The 15,907-nt window shown below is 43.0% G+C and overlaps 1 protein-coding gene across 2 annotated transcripts in view; it reads right to left on the bottom strand.

The window, feature by feature from the left end:
• The window catches only part of SMAD1 (SMAD family member 1), a 98,117-nt gene extending 84,977 nt beyond the window's left edge, over nucleotides 1-13,140 (bottom strand). The window contains exon 1 of one of the 2 annotated variants that reach the window (XM_072621174.1): nucleotides 12,824-13,140. The gene's annotated coding sequence lies outside the window, so the exon portion shown is untranslated. Of the gene's footprint in view, nucleotides 1-12,067; nucleotides 12,789-12,823 lie in introns of those variants that run through there. The other variant, XM_072621173.1, reaches the window with a different exon arrangement.
• Nucleotides 13,141-15,907: the final 2,767 nt, after the last annotated feature.

Raw genomic sequence — 15,907 nt, 5'->3', positions numbered from 1 at the left:
GGGGGCAGGTGAAATGGAGAGGGAGATATTGCATTCCCCCCAAAAAAGAGAAAGGTGAACAGGAATTACAGAGAAGTAGGATATTATATACTTGGAAGATAAATTCAGCTTTCTCCTGCTTTTCCTGATAGGATATAAAAGGCACAATTATTTTTGTGGTTCTTGTCTTTATCAACGGCAAACCAATGACAAAATTTTTATTTTTCTTTCCTTCCAGAAAACAGCAACAAAAAAAAAGGCAGAGCAGTGTATCAGGATCCAGCAATGCCTTCTGGAGCTGTCTAAGAATTACGAAAGACATCAGAAAAGACAGCAAACAATTTAACAGTTTTAGTTACGCTGAAGCTGTTTTTTTGTTTTGGCTGGCTCAGCTTCCTAAGTAAGTTTCCTCCTTTATGTTTTATCTAGGAAGTAAAGGGGAGTTATAGCTTGTATGGATCTAGCCGATCAAGCCTTGCGTTACTGATCCATGAGCAAGTTCAGTGTTGGGAAATTGCCAATTGCGTGACTTCCAGCAACCCCCTCCCAACACTGCCCATCCCAAGAGGCTCAATGACATTAACTATATGGGTTAATAATATAAAGCTAATTTTAAAGTTCCTTCAGGACCATTTTCTGCTTGGCTTTAAGATAATGGCCTAGGGCTTTAGACAACATATTTGGCCCAGTCCTGTTATGGCAGCCTTGTCAACTCTAGGCCAAGCATGAACTGGCCCTTCAGTCTTGAGCTGCCATCATGCATTGTTGGAAGGAATTTCCATGAAATTCCATCATGAAATTCCAAGTTTTGGAGCTGAAAGAAACAAAAGAGGTCAAGTTGTTCAACCCCTTCACTTTATAAATGAGGTAACTGAGACAAAAGAGAGGTTAAATGACTTGTCCATGGCCACATCAGATAGCAAATGGCAAGAACTGGGATTTGAACGAAGGTCTTATGACTCCAAAATTCAGTGCTCTTTCCATGTTTCCATGGTGGAAGCATATAGTCTGCCCAAAAGTTGCTAAATGTGGCCATGTCTATTTGCAACATACAAAGAATTTAAGAGCGGTTTCATACTGTATGTTTTTTTCTAATAACCATTCAAAATTTCTATAAATTTTTATTCATAAGTTATTTGCTCTTAGAAATTTTTCCTGCCAAGCTAAAACTGAATTACCAGAATACAATTTTAAACATAACAGATAAATAAAGATACAGAAAGTGACTAGGAACAAGATTTTTAAAAATCTCAGACAACAATAATTTGATAAGGGAGTTTCAATTTCTCTCCCTGACTATTATATGCACACATTATAACACAGTTCAAAGGCTACAGAATGCATCTGTGTGTGTGTGTGTGTGTGTGTGCATGTGTGTGTGTACATATATCAAATCAATTCAATTCTACAGAAAGTTTGTGCAAAATACAGTTATGTAAAGCCATTATATTCACATTTTACCTCCATAACATAAAGTACCTCCTTTCATAGAGATATCATGTAGTGAATTGTTTTGCCTAAAGTTATGATTTTGTAGAGGGGCAGCTAGGTGGCTTTAGTGGATAGAGTGCCAGTTCTAGAGTCAGGAAGACTTTTCTTCCTGATTTTAAATCTGGCTTCAGACACTTGCTAGCTGTGTGACCCTGGGAAAATCACTTCACCCTATTTGCCTTAGTTCCTCATTTGTAAAATAAGCTGGAGAAAGAAATGGTGACCCACTCTAGTATCTCTGCCAAGAAAAGCCCAAATGGGGTCATGGAGAGTCAGATACAACTGAAAAATGACTGAACCACCATAAAAATGAATTTGTGGAACCAATCAGAAGAGTAAGAAGAGCCTTTGAAATCCTTTTCTAAATAGGCCACAGGTCAAATGACATTCTATCTAGGGTCCCATGATGTTAAGCAGGGTTCAGTTATAATGTGTTAGCACTGTTGTTGCAGGCATCACTACAAAACATTGCCTATGATACCATTATTATGGGCAGGGTGTTATAATGGAAAAAAACCAGTACTTGGCATCAGGGCAGATGTGAATTCAAATTCTACTTCTGACCCATACTAACCTGAAATCCTTCAGCTTCTGCAGGTGTAAAATGGAAAAGAATGAGACCTCCATTGGCTATCTCACAGGGCTGTTATTGTTATAAGTATCAGATGGGACAACGTAGGTTAGCTCTTAAAGGGCTAGATAAATACCTTCTATTATTGTTTAATAACCTAGACCCCACAGGACAAGTATAACAGTGTAACAGGCGTAACTGGAACCGAGAGTGTACCATAATGTAGTCAAGTGCCACAAAATGACATTACATTTTACTATTAGAATTGTCACCAAAACAGGACAGGTTCCCCAGTTCTGTCTTCACTATTACACCAGGCTATCATGTGGAACTTCATAGTTTAAAAGCATATCCATTATGTAACTAGCTCCCAGAAATGGGCCCCAAGAAGTGAGAATGTAGGAATCAAATGAGATAATATTTTTAAAGCACAATACCTGGCACATAGCAGGTGCTTAAAACATGTTTGTTTCCTTTCCCCTTTCCCTATTACTGTCCCATTTTATAGATGAAGAGACTGATGCCCAAAGACGTAAAGGAATTTGTCAAAGGATCACAGAGAACTGAACAGACAGAGCCCACATAGAGAATGTTGGATGATAAGGTCTATGGAAATGGAATGGGCTAGTTGCAAGGTCGCCAATTCCCCCTCACACCTTTTGTCTTTAAGTAACGATGAGTGGCCACCTATCAGGAACCCTGCAAAACATTCTGTGATTGATTGACTGTGTTACATGGACAAAATGTTCCTATTGCATCTCAGCATTCATATAACCTATATTGGAGAGGAGAACCAACGCGCAATAAAAGTGCAGAAAATGCAAAGTTCCAAGAGGTTTCACGAGTCCTTTAAAGCAGCATCTGGCTGCTGATGTCTCAAAGGTCAGTTCGACACAATTAGGATGCCTGAGCCCGCCTTCTGATAAACCAAATGCCGCACAACATTAAGAATCAAATAAGATAATATTTGTTATTTTTACAATAGATATTATCATCAGAATAAGATTTTTTCCTACTCAGAGAAGTTGTTGCCAAATCAGTTAACCAAGAAAAAGGGAAGATGACTTAGTAAATTTCTAAAGTTTAGTGGCTTCGTTAGCCCAATGTGACCTTCCTCCCCCTCATCTTTCAATGAGAATTAGCAGAGCAGCACACAAATTTTTGTCCTTGACTCTGCCTTTAACCTCCCAGCCCATCTCCCATTCTTCACAATTTCTGGAATATTCCATCACTTTACTTCTATCAATTTACGCAGGCTACTTACCAACCAGGCTTAAGTTCATGGTCACATCCTTCAATGCCATCCTCATTACCCTAGATTCTCCAGCATTCTAGACCTTCCAACCTTCAACTGAGTATCACAAGACTTGGCAACTGATGGGATAGGACAAATGAGGAAGAGGGAAGACTTGAGGATGACTCCTAGGTTTCAGTTCTATTATAAGCAACCGTGACTTGGAAGTAAATTCAGCCAATTACTCATTCATAATTCGGTTCCCAGCAAACTGCTATCCTCTGATTTCCCCGAACCTCCCTCCCAGATGCCAAGCATGATGGTCTTATCCTCAGTCCTCATTCTCCCTGACCTCTCTGTAGCAATCACAAACTGCCATCTGATTCTTGAAACTCCGCCTTCCCCCCTCCCCCCCAGCTGCCATGACCTCACTAATTCTCTGACCCATCATCTACCTGCAGCCAAGGGCTCTCCCTCCTTCCTCAGTGGATTAGCTGAAGGGAGGGAGGAGTCATTATTCACGACTTCCTGTTCAGGGATACCATGTACAGTGCTCTGCAATTCTTAAAGCACTATAAAGGAGGTGGGGCTTAAAAATAGGTGAAGAGACATCCCAAGGACTAGGGGGTAGGAAGTAGCAGGGCTGAGTCTGAGCTGATCTCACTCCAGATGCAGATTCCTCTTTATCCTCAAAGAACCCCCAAATTCTTCATCTGCCTCAATCACCTCCATCATCCCCACACAAAACTGCCAAATCTTTCTTTACAGCCAGACCCTCTTCTGCAAGCTTGAGTTCATCTCCAACTGGCCTACTCAACAGACCCATTTGGAAGCACTTCCTTAAGGGGTAGTTTTCATTTTGTTGTTTTTCAGTCTTTCTGACTCTTTATGACCCCTTTCGGGGTTTTCTTGACAAAGATACTGGAGTAGTTTGCCATTTCCTTCTCCAGCTCATTTTACAGTGAGGAAACTGAGGCAAGTAGGGTTAAGTGACTTGCCCAGGGTCACACAGCAGTCTGGGGCTACATCTGAACTCAGATCTTCCTGACTCAGGTCACCTGGCTTTGACCTCTTCTCCAACTTCCAGTTCATCTCCAATTGTCCTACTCCACAGACCCATTTGGTAGTGGCCTTGTTTTTGTACCCCAGGGGTACAAGATGTTAAGTCAACTTTTACTTCACTCCTTGAAATCCATACGCAGCAAATCCATTAAGATCACAGAATTTAGACCTGGAAGGAGGCTCAGGTCATCTAATTAAATTCCCTCCATTTACAGTAGAGGAAACAGATGCCCAGAAAGGTCATGTGACTTGCTATGGATAACACAGCCAATCAATGCAAGAGATGAGAATCTAACCTAGGCCCTGACATCAAAGGCAGAATTTTTTTTCCCCTTTTCATGGCTTTCCTTTTCTATGTCTACCTCCATCACGCTGGTCCAGATCCACTTTTCATCACCTTGCTGGCATCATTTCAGTATTCTCCTAACCAAGCTCCCGGGTTTCATTAACTTCTCCCCCTCCCCAAACAATCCATGTTGTTTGTGAAACCAGTCTCCAAAGATGAAAAACAAACAAATCAGTTCCAAGAGGTAAGTGAATTGTCTAAGGCCACATAGGCAGTGACAGAGCTATAATGAAAACTCTCCTGATAATTCTTGACCCCCACACCCAATCATACAATATCCAAGGCTCCCTAATTAAGTCAACATTCAGCATTCATTACCTTGTCACATCTACCAAAGAGCTGGCAGAAAAGGACGCACACAATGATCATGCTGTTAGCCAAACTCTGGATGGACACTAGAGCAGTAACACATGACAGATGATTAAATACCAAATACCTTCCCAGAAAGCCCTAGCTCCATACACAGCTATCAGATACTTGTGACTAAGGAGGATCTAAATGAGTATAATGCCAAAGTGCTGGAAAAGTCAAGTGTGTACCTTCAAGATGGAGTTATTGGGATGATAGGGAACATAAATCCTACGATTATATTCTTTCAGTTTCCTATTTAAGGAGTTAGCCTGATGTAGCAGAAAAACATGTATTTGGAGAGAGAGGTCCTAACTTCAAACCCTGGCTCTGGCACTTGTACCTCTGTGATTTGGGGCACATTACTTAACCTCTGTAAAACCAACAGATTAGACCAGATGACATCTAAGGTTTGTTCCAATTCTAAACCTGCGACCGCATGGCTTTATAGGCTCTGAAGATGCATAATAAATCTTCTCTCTCTTCCGTCAAAACAAAAAAAGTTGTGATTAGGTAACTAGCATTTGAAAGCAATGCCTCATTTTTATTAAAGTTAAAAGTTTGCTTTATTTCTAGTGTTTCAAAGTGAGAAAGTTATTCTGAGATTCTTACATTTTACAAAAGAATACCATAAAGAATCCACAGAAGAAAATCGACAATAGTCTACCACCTATAAATAAGGAAAATAAAAATGAATTTAATATACTGGCCGTTGAATTCAAGGAAAGAGGGGGGAAATCAGCAGAGGACAACTGACCGATGAATGAAACGCTAATAAAAAAGTGGCCCCTGGAGCAGGATGAACCGAGTAACTACTCGTGTTTCTACAATTCTACATTTAAAAAAGCAATTCCCTAAGTGAGAGAGTGAAAGGATTCTCCCCATTTACAGAGGAGTACATTGAGACTCAAAGAGAAATGATTTATTCGGGGGAGAACTTGGGTTTTCAGCCTCTATGCTGTGCCTTAAGCCAGATAACACATAAACATACTCACTCAACTATTGAGGTGAAGTAGTAACTAAAATTTAGTAGATGAGCCACTATGGCATGATGGGAAAATGTGCTGGTTTAGAAACTGGGAGACCTGGGATCTAGATCCAGCTCTGGCCCTTGCTGTGTGACCTCAAAATTCAGTTCATTCTCTAAGTCTCTTTTCACTCATTTGTAAGATGGGTGGGGGTGGCATGTTGGACAACATGATTTCTAAAAACCCCATGAAGTTCTACCATCTGACGGCTCCAGAAAAACTAGCTAAGAGGCACTTTTTATCCATTAACTCCATCATAGATCTTTGCTCTGACTCCAAACCAACAGGAACTGCAAAGATGGAAGTTGCTCAAATTCTGCAGAGCTGGGCCTTTTCTTAGAACTCTGTTGTATCTCTCCCTTGGAATCAAGTTTGTTTATTTTATGAAGGTTGTTCTGGCCTTTCCTGCCTGAGATACAGCTATCCCTATGCAAATGAAGCTTCTGAAGAACAGGCAGATTTCTTCAAGCTAACCAGCAGAAATAGTGGTCCTTTTTGACTACCCCAGGCCTCCCTAGGGCAGGGGAGTATCTCTCCATCCTCAGACACTAATGCCTCAATGTATCAGAGATTGGTAGCATTACACTGGGTACATCCTCTCTGATGTAAAATGAGGAAGCTGGTTAGATGACCTCTAGAGAGCCCCTTCCAGCTTTCAATCTACAATAGAATGATCCCTATACTTGACCTTGTCTCTTTTCATTTAGGGGGGAGGGTGTTAGGTTATTTTGTATTACACAGCTATTTGGATAGGGGTAATAAAAAACATATCAGATATGCAACCTGGCGAATGGAGAGGACTGGCAACTTAGGTCAAATTGGACATTTGTATTCAGGCCACTTACAGAAAATGGAGAGGAAGAAAGCAATGAGATTTCAATCTGGCACACACACATAGGAGACTATCACCCATTTGCTGCTGCAGAAAGGCCAACCTGACAATCTCTGTATGAAAGAGCAAACCACAAATAAAAGTAGCATTCCGGAGGCTAATTCGTTAACCCTAAATCTTCTATCCCCTTTAGTGATGTACATTTTCACAGCTTTTAAATTAGATTGACCACTTTTCCTTCTCCATCCTCTCTCTTCTCACCTCTACCGCTCCACCCCTCCTTCCCCCAAAAAGGCACAGTCTTCACTTTTCAGCTAAGAATAGAACAGATGTGTTCTGGCTCTTTGAAAGGCAAAAACCCCAAAAGAAAGTGCATATAAAGCCTTGCTCTGTACCTCAGACCTGGCCGCCTAAAGGGCATGGCCCTGCTATGATCTCATTTTAACATGTAAAATCTCGGATCTCCCATCTTCCAGTAATGCTCCACTGATTGAATTAGATGCAGGGTTTTTCTTTTTCACCCGCCCTCTTGGAAAAAAATCAATTTGAATTTGCAAAAAACAAACAGATCTATGGATGCAGAGTTTTCCCTTTTCCACCAGCCCTCTTGGAAAAAAAAAATCAATTTTGATTTGCAAAAAACAAACAGATCTATGGTTGTCAGACCTGACTCTCAGATGAGAACATGTGAGAGAAAAGAACAGTGTTGTGCCAATGACTTCCTGACCCTGTCTTCCCCTGCCCCACCCCCCCCAACTGTGCTGGACTGATGCAGGAAAATCTCAGCAGCTCACAGGATAATGAAAGAGAACTAGACTGAGTTCAGAGCCCTGAGTTCTGAGATCAGTTATGACACTAACTAGCTACATGACCTCACCTCAAATGGACCAGTCATTGCACCTCTACACCCCAAACACTTTCATCCATAAAACGAGATAAGTAGTGGTACTACAGAGCAAAAGAGGTTTCTGAGGACAGAGGTCAAAGCAGGGTTTTGCTACTTACTATCTTACTACCAGCATAACCCACATTTCTCCTCTCGGTGGGACTCAGTTTCCTCATCTGTAAAATGAGGTCACTTCCAGCTCTAAAATTCCATGATCCTATGATGTCTGTAATATAGAAAGATGACCAGAGATAATCAAAGAGGAATTAAAAAGATTTCATTGTCATGGAAACACCTCTTTCTCACAAATTTTAAGGCCTGTCCCCTCAGAGACTCAGATAACTATTTCAACACCAACATATTACTAGTGAGATCTTACTACGCAGCACAATAAATTCCAGGTTATGCAAAATAAAGAGGGAGATACAATGACATTTCAAACGACAAAATAATTTAAAAATCATTTGAGCTTTTGGATGCTCTGAATTTTTTCCCCTTTTGCTTTAAATTTGCCATCCTATTTATGCTTCTCTTAAATTTGAACATTAGCCAACTGAAAAGAAAAGCAAGTAGTGCATCCCCCAGATATATGTGTATATATGTACACACGCACACATACACACACATATATTAGTTCTTAAACTGGTAAATGGATAGGACTGAAAAAACTATTCAGAAAGCTAAGCTGGGACAAACACTTTCACCCAAAATCAAATTCTGACAAACCGGGACCAGGAAAACAGTGATTAAAAAAAAAAATCTCCAAACTCACAAATCCTCCGTTGCCCAAATGATTCCTTCCATCTGCACTCCCAACAAATCAAGCATCTAACAAATAATAAAGTTAATTAGCATTTGCTATCACTTCCTAAACATCTTCTAAAGGAGAGCCTAGCCAGAAAAGAAATAAATGAGAGTCCAAGGAGAAGCCAAGGACCTAGATAATTCATAAACTGGATAACAAGCCTGAATAATTAAGAGCTGGCTTACAATCCAATCAAAGATTGTTTTCTTTTCTCCTGGATTGCCTAAGCAGTCAAGTCAAACATTTCTTTTTCTGCTTAAGACTTTGCCAACCAATTTAAGTCTAGTACAAAGAGAAATAAAGCAGTTTCCTGTCAGGTTATAGCAGATATAGTTTAACCCCCAAAACAAAAGAAACCTAGCAACAAGAGAAGGATGGAGGGCTAGAGAAATGTAAAGAGATGCTCACTTTGCTCTCTAATCTTCTCTGATGTCTTAGGTAGTACATATCCTTTGCGATCTTAGGAATTCTGGGATGTGGTACCCAAATCAGTTTGGGAGGAGATGATTCAAGTATTCCCAGCATCAGTTATCTTGAGTATTAAAGAAAAAGTTGCTCAAAAAGCGATCTCATTTCAACCTTGAAATTCTCTGTAAAACCACAGTTGATAAATTTAAAAATGTACTATCAAGTCTTTTTTTTTTTTTTTTACTCTTTTAGAAACACAAAGAAGCGTTACTGGGAGTCTGGGGCCTTTTTCATAAAAAAGAAAAAAAAAGGGCCTATAACACTCATCTCTGAAGTATAATACCAAATTCCAGCTTAGCTGCTCCTGTAATATGGTTTAATTATGATGACTGAACTAATAGGCTGACATCATAGACTTTTACAGGCTGACCCCATGTCATCCTGATGTATCATTTTGCACCAGTTCAGTGCTGTAAATCAATTTAAGATCTCAAGCAGGTTGAAAAGGCTGGTAATGATGCTTTCTCTGCAGTCTCTAGGGACTCTACATTATACACAACTTACATTATTTATAAAGCTCAATGATGCCTCCATTAGCCTTGTAAGACTACACAAATGAGCCCTTTTATACACACACAATACACAACTTGGGCTGTATTATACAGGCTGCTGCAGTTTAAATATGTCTGGCTAATTACACCCAAGTTTATTCCTTCTTTCCAATCATTTACCTATTAAATTTCATCTTTAACCCAGAAATACACCTATTTTAATATTTAGGGAAATATGATTTCCCAGCCTCCTCTAAAAAAAAAAAAGATGTATTAATTGAACTTGGGTGTGTTGTAAAATTTCCTACAATTACCTTTCTAATGTAACAATGTAACAAGGCAACATTTATTTATTTTTAAATGACTGAAGCTACCACTTCTCTTAAGTGCAGTGGTCATCAGATCTTCAAGGGTATAAAAGAGGATACTGAGAGACAAAAAAATGTATTTGGTTAGATACCTATGGTTAGAGGGGTCAAAACTAAATCAAGGGCAAATCCCCACCCTCAGGGGTAACTCAATCCTTCCTTGATCCTCTCTAGAGGTTTCTGCATCACCTAGCCCCAGAAAATCATCTCTGAGGCTCCTAGTTAATAGTTTCAGAAGAATTGCAATATTACAAGCTGAACATCACCTGCAAAGAAATATCAAATAACTCCAAATGGGAAAGGATGGGAATGCAGTGAGAGAAAGCACTTCGAGTCTGTATAATATACTTAAGCCCAATACCCACAGACAAAAATGGCAGTGATGCAAAGAACACCGGTGCCAACTGAAACGTTGATGCAGTGAACCCTGATCCAACCTAGATTCCTTTTAAAAACACTGGTTCCACTAGAGCTCACCAGCCTTCAATAAAAGGTAAAGTGGTAATTATAAATAAACAAGATGGATATCACAGCACAGTCTTCTCATTGTGTTACCGAAGTGTGGGCATGCCATCCCTGAAAACCAATTAGAAAGAGACATGTTCGGATAGAAAGCTGCTCTTTGATCCTGCTACTTAAGAGTTTCTTTCAGAGACATCTAGGAAGGCAGGCCCAAATCGTGCCACTTTGCATATTTTGTTCTATATTTTTAACTTCAGGTCCAAGACAAAAAAACCAAAACTCCAAATGTTAACATGCCAATTTTCATGGCAGATCAGAAAGCCACTGGCTTCGCTTGGACCTTGGAGCTGGGCCTTGGTTTTCGGGACCAAGCCTCCGAGGAAATTAAGGTTTTCAATCACATCACCTTTCAAAATTTAGTGGGAAAAAATTTCTGCAGTCGTGGTCATCTTAAAGTCGGCCAACGTTTGTTCCTCTTTCCCATAATACACCTAAGGGAAAAACCCTGTTCCTATAAATGCTCCCATATATTAGGCATGTAGAAAAACAAGCCCACGTTTCTCTCTCAGTCTTCCCTCTCCCTCCCCCCCACCCCCCTTACATAAACTACTAAGGGAAACACTAACAAAGGCTTGGGAGACAGTAAATGACACAGTTGCTCACGAGCAAACTTCGCAATACACACGGAGGGAGACGATCGGATCCGGTCCAGGGGGATCCACGGGCGTGGGGGAGGAAGAAAAGGGGGAGGGGGGGCCAGGGGGAAAGGCAAGCAGAATCATCCTCCACCAAACCTTGGAATACATTAGAGACTTTGGGTCCGAACTTTCCTTGACCTCGACCCCAAAGATTGAACGAAAGGAACAGAAAGGAAAACAGGGAAAACGGGCGGGGGTGGGGGCCGGAGAAAGGCTGAGTTTTCTTTCTTCTCAGCGATCCACACTCCGGACAAACTGAGATCGAGAGTATGCGTATAAAAGAGTGTGTGTGTGTGAGTGTGAGTGTGAGCGTGCGTGTGTGTGTGCAGACACACACACGAGACATACCCAGCCAGGCAGTTCCTGAAACTCCCACAAGTTTGGCCGCCCCCTCCCCGCTCTGCGGGCGCAGGACACAAAGGGGCGCCCCGAAGGAAGGGAGAGGGAAAGCGGGAGCAAAGTCAGGGACCCAGGAGCCCGAGGGGAGCCGGCCTGGGCAGGCCGGGACGGCCAGGGCAGAGGCAGCGAAGGCGGCCCCCCTCCCCGGCCCAACAAAGACGCCAACGCAAAGTTGGAAGCTCAAAGCGCACCCCTGCAGCCGGCCAGGGGAGAGGGGAGAGGCGGGGGCCGGGGGGGCCTAGGTTTCTAAGAGCTTCGGGCGACGCCATCATGGGGGGGGCCTTCCATCCTCTTCTCCCCGAGAAGAAAAAGCCCCATTCCCCCAAGCCCACGTACCCCAAGGGGCCATCCCGGCGCTGCGGCGGGAGTCTGAAATCAGAAAGGGGGTTAGAGAGAGAGGGCCGCCGGGGGTCAGTGGGGAGGGGGCGGCCGGGACTGCAGCCATCCAGGATTCAGCCACCCCCACCCCTTCCCGGACGGCGGCACCCCCCCCACACCACCCTGAGTCCGGCTCCGGGGCTGGGAAGGAAGGGAGCGAGACGGAGCGTCCGGAAGAGAAAGTTGGGGTCTCGGGGATCGGGGGGTTCCTCGGTTTTTACCCCGTGGGCGGCGCGCCCCGCAAAGGCGAGCGCAGAGTCACCGCCGGCCGCGCCGCCGTGGTCTTGCTGCCGTGGCTCCCGCAGCTCTGGCCGCCGGTGCCTCCCCTCGCTCCTGCTCCGGCCGCGGCTCCCGCGGCTCCGGCCGCCGCACAGTGGGCAGCCTGCGCCGCCCGCTAGCTCGCTCCCGGCTCTTCCTCCCTCTCTCTCTCCGTCTCTGACTCTCTCTCTCTACCTCTCACTCTCCCTCCCTCTCCCTCTCCCTCTCTCCCTCTTCCTCTCGCTTCTCTCTCTCTCTCTCTCTCTCTCTCTCTCTCTCTCTCTCTCTCTCTCTCTCTCTCTCTCTCTCTCTCTCTCTCTCTCTCTCTCTCCCCCTCGTCCTATCTCTGTCTCCTTCTCTCTCCTCTCCCTCTCCCTCTCTCTCTCTCCCTCTCCCTCTCTCTCCCTCTCCCTCTTCCTCTCCCTCTCTCCCTCTTCCTCTTCCTCTCTCTCCCTCTCTCTCTCTCCCTCTCTCTCTCTTTCTCTCTTTCTCTCCCTCCCTCCCTCTCCCGGAGCCTGGATTGATCTGGTCTCGCTGGCGTCAGGGAGTCGGAGCCGCCCAGCCTCCACTACTCCACTGCCAATACACAACACACACACACACACACACACACACACACACACACACTCGCGCGCACACACTCACACACACACACACACACACTCACACACAAACGCTCCACCACCGCCACCCCAGACTAGGGATCCTCTCCAAATTACCGCGCTGAGCACGCTCGGAAGCAACAGCTGCTGCTGCGGCGGAGGCGGAGGCCTCTGCCTTAGGGGCCCCCGACCAACACGGCGGGGGAACGGACTCTGGGGACAGCTCCCCCCGGCCCCTCCAAAAGAGGGGGTGTGCAGTTAGAACGCCGCGTCGGGTCGTTCTGCAAGTCTGCTTGCTTCTCCTAGTCGGAGCGACTTGGCGTGGATGGTCTTTGCCAGTAAAGTTCAGGGCCGAGAGTTTTATTTTCTAAACTGGCGTTCCCCTCCCCCCGCCCGTCCTGGGTCCTCCTTCTGCGAGGGGGTTCTTCTTTTCTGTTTGGTTTTAAACTCAACAACCAAGACGCTCTTTCTCCGCTCCCCATCTTCCCCCCACCATTTCCAGGCCCCATAAACTCCCAAGGGCACATAAAACATACAGAATTAGTCGCTCACCGCCTTTCCAGACGAGGGCTGCCTAGCTTAGTCTGCCCTCGAAGTCACTAGGTTAGTTCTGTGCCAGATCTAGAACCCCTTTATTTCAACACTTAATCTTTCAGACCCCAAGTAAGGATGCATGGCAGCAAAGGAGACATTCCTTTAGAAAGCGCAAAAGCTACAGACTGGAGGGCATTTTTTCTAACCCACTGGCAAGCCCTTCGGAGATGACCGAACAGCTTGAGGCTTTACCTAGGCTTCCTAGACCCCAAAAAATGGCATTTTTACTCATCAGAAGCACTTCTCTTGGTCACGAGTTTGGAAGCTGGCATGAAATCTTGGGGAACTAAAGCGATCACCTGAAGGAGACCCAATCTATTCCAAGATTAATTGCCCTCTAAGTACCAGGCTCAGCCGTCAGAGCTGGAGTAGTAAAGACGAAACAAAAACCAATTCCTACCCTCAAGGGTCTTGAATTCCACCCCCTGGATACAAAGCATAAATAGATAAATTTGGCCAAGATTACGGGGAGAAAGAGAGCTCTATCCCTAGTTGAGTTTAGCTTTTAACAAAAAAAGTGTATTCACAACAAAATAAATGCTAAAAACAACCGGCCACTGCAATTAAGGACAACACTCCGTTCCTACTTAGGAATTCCTTTTCTTCATTTTTTTTCCATTTATTTCCCATTACTCACCTAAAATGAAGCTTTCTTATGGCTTCCCTACTCATCTCCACCCTTTAAAATCTTTGGTTTCTTTCAAAACAGTTAATGAGGAACCGTCTTCTAAAGTAGAGCTATTCACCTTTAGAAATTATCTTGTGTTAACTTTGTATTTACCTATATACATTCTTGGAGTGTAAACTGGAAACTCGGGATTTACACCTTATATTTTTGTACCTTCAGTGCCTGTGTCCTTCACATAGTAGGCACTTTATAAAAAGTGTGTTGCAGTTCCTAAGATTTAGAGTTGAAAGGGACCCTCCGAATTCGTCATTTATTTCTGTCAAAAATGCACTCTAAATTTGAACTAAATGAACTCTAAATTTGGGCTCCAATCCTATCTATGCACAAGGCCAGGCATTTGATCTTAACCCTTTCTTTTCCTGGGCCTTAGTTTACTCATCTGTAAAATGAAAGAGTGGTGGTAGATCACTTCAACAGTATTTTTCTGCTTCCCTCTGTGACCTCTCAAAATATTCCATTACATTTTGTTACTTTTTAAAAATAGCTCTGTTCCTTTATATTAAGCCCGAAATCTTCCTACATAATTTCCATTTATTGGTCTAAGTTTTCTGCATGCAAGCCAAGCAGAAGTCTTCCATATGACATTCCTATGTCTTTTCCAAAATTATTTTATTCTTCACCTCCCAGATATAAGCAATATCTTCTAGACTGTCTGATTTTGGGCACATCACTTCCTCACTCTGGGCCTCAGTTTCCTAGTTGATAAAATGGGAGTGGACTAGTGGTGGTAAAATAGAATCCCTTTTAGTCTTATGATCTGGAGCCCAGCCTCCCTTCTTTTTATAGATAAGAAGCCAGATCTGCAGAGGGGAAATCCCTTGCCCAAGGTCTCACTGTTGTATACAGCTATTGATAAATATCTGCCTTTACATAAAGACAAAGAATGATTGAATGAAAAAAAATTAGAAAAATTAGTGGATTACATGCATTACAAAAAGATCCACCAGTGTTTCCTTAAATAGCAACTCCATTGCTACATTTAAGTGTGTGTTTATATCAGCGTCCCAGGTGCATTTAAGTGTTAGTTTGAACTTAAATGGCCTCCTAGGATAGCTACTATTAAGAGGAATCCTGCAGTGATAACCACTGGAGGGGGAGGGGGGGGAGATTTGAAAACACTTTTACTGGGAAAGCCTAGAGGTGGCTATAGTACAGTTCTATACATACAGATGACTAATGATATGAAGTTGATATGCACGTATAATGACACTTACTAAAGGATTCACATATTGAACTTACTTCAGGGATTCTGCTCAAAAAGTTCACCCAATGTACTCCCCATTTTCCCCACCTTGATCCATAAGAGTGATGCAGTTTAAGAACCCAGTTTAGCTGGAGGACCCTGCTCCTGTGAAAAGCCTCCTTTCATGGTTCTAAGTGATCCCTCTCAAGTTGTCTATTCTGGAAATTCAGATTTATGGGGTGCTTTTTCCTGAAGCAACAGCTTTGCAATAATTGCCTTCCAGGATCTTTCTGCCTGTCAGAATTTCACATTTAATTCTGAATTCTAAAAATTTAAATCCCTTCATTGATGTTTTTCTCAGTTCCTCAACAAATAAAGCTAAGTAAAAATTCACACCAATCATTTCATATTTTCCGAACAGCATGCATTTTGTAATTTCCACTTAATGGTGTTATTGGTAAGATCCAAATTTGCTTTTATCTGGATTAGAGTTTGAGTTGCTCCTTTCCTGTTCTGTTTCTGTCTGTCCTTCCATGTATCTCCCTGCTTTCCTTTCTTCTTTCTTTCCTCCTCTTCCTAGTCTTCCTCCTTCCCCTTTGTCTTCCTTCTCTTCTCTCTCTTTCTTTCTTCTTTTCCTCCTTCTCCTCTTCCTTCTGTTGTTTCTCCTTTCTTTCCCCCCTCCTCTTCCTCTTCCTCCTTTATCTTTCTTTCTCTCTAGTCATTATTTTTTTCTGCT

Source organism: Notamacropus eugenii, chromosome 6 (assembly GCF_028372415.1).
Source record: "Notamacropus eugenii isolate mMacEug1 chromosome 6, mMacEug1.pri_v2, whole genome shotgun sequence".
NCBI classification, from domain to species: Eukaryota; Metazoa; Chordata; class Mammalia; order Diprotodontia; family Macropodidae; genus Notamacropus; species Notamacropus eugenii.
Note: the sequence above shows the minus strand (reverse complement) of the source record. Positions and strands in the feature narration are given on the sequence as shown.